This window comes from Piliocolobus tephrosceles, unplaced genomic scaffold, assembly GCF_002776525.5.
Source record: "Piliocolobus tephrosceles isolate RC106 unplaced genomic scaffold, ASM277652v3 unscaffolded_28973, whole genome shotgun sequence".
Taxonomy (NCBI): Eukaryota; Metazoa; Chordata; class Mammalia; order Primates; family Cercopithecidae; genus Piliocolobus; species Piliocolobus tephrosceles.
The window spans coordinates 3,220-3,434 of record NW_022312057.1 but is presented as its reverse complement, the minus strand read 5'-3'; positions in this window follow the sequence as shown (position 1 = coordinate 3,434).

Sequence of the window (215 nt, the reverse complement as noted above, 5' to 3'; positions counted from 1 at the left end):
TAAAAATATATATTTTTTTTAAAAGATAGATATGTATATATATATATTACAATACCCCTTTTTCATTTATTTTTTAGTTGTTTTCACTATTTTTATTTTTATTTTTATTTATTTTTTTTTTTGTTCGTTTGTTTGTTTGTTTGTTTGTTTGTTTGTTTGTTTGTTTGTTTTTTTTGTATTTTTAATAAATAAACTCCCTGTACAAAAAAAAAAAA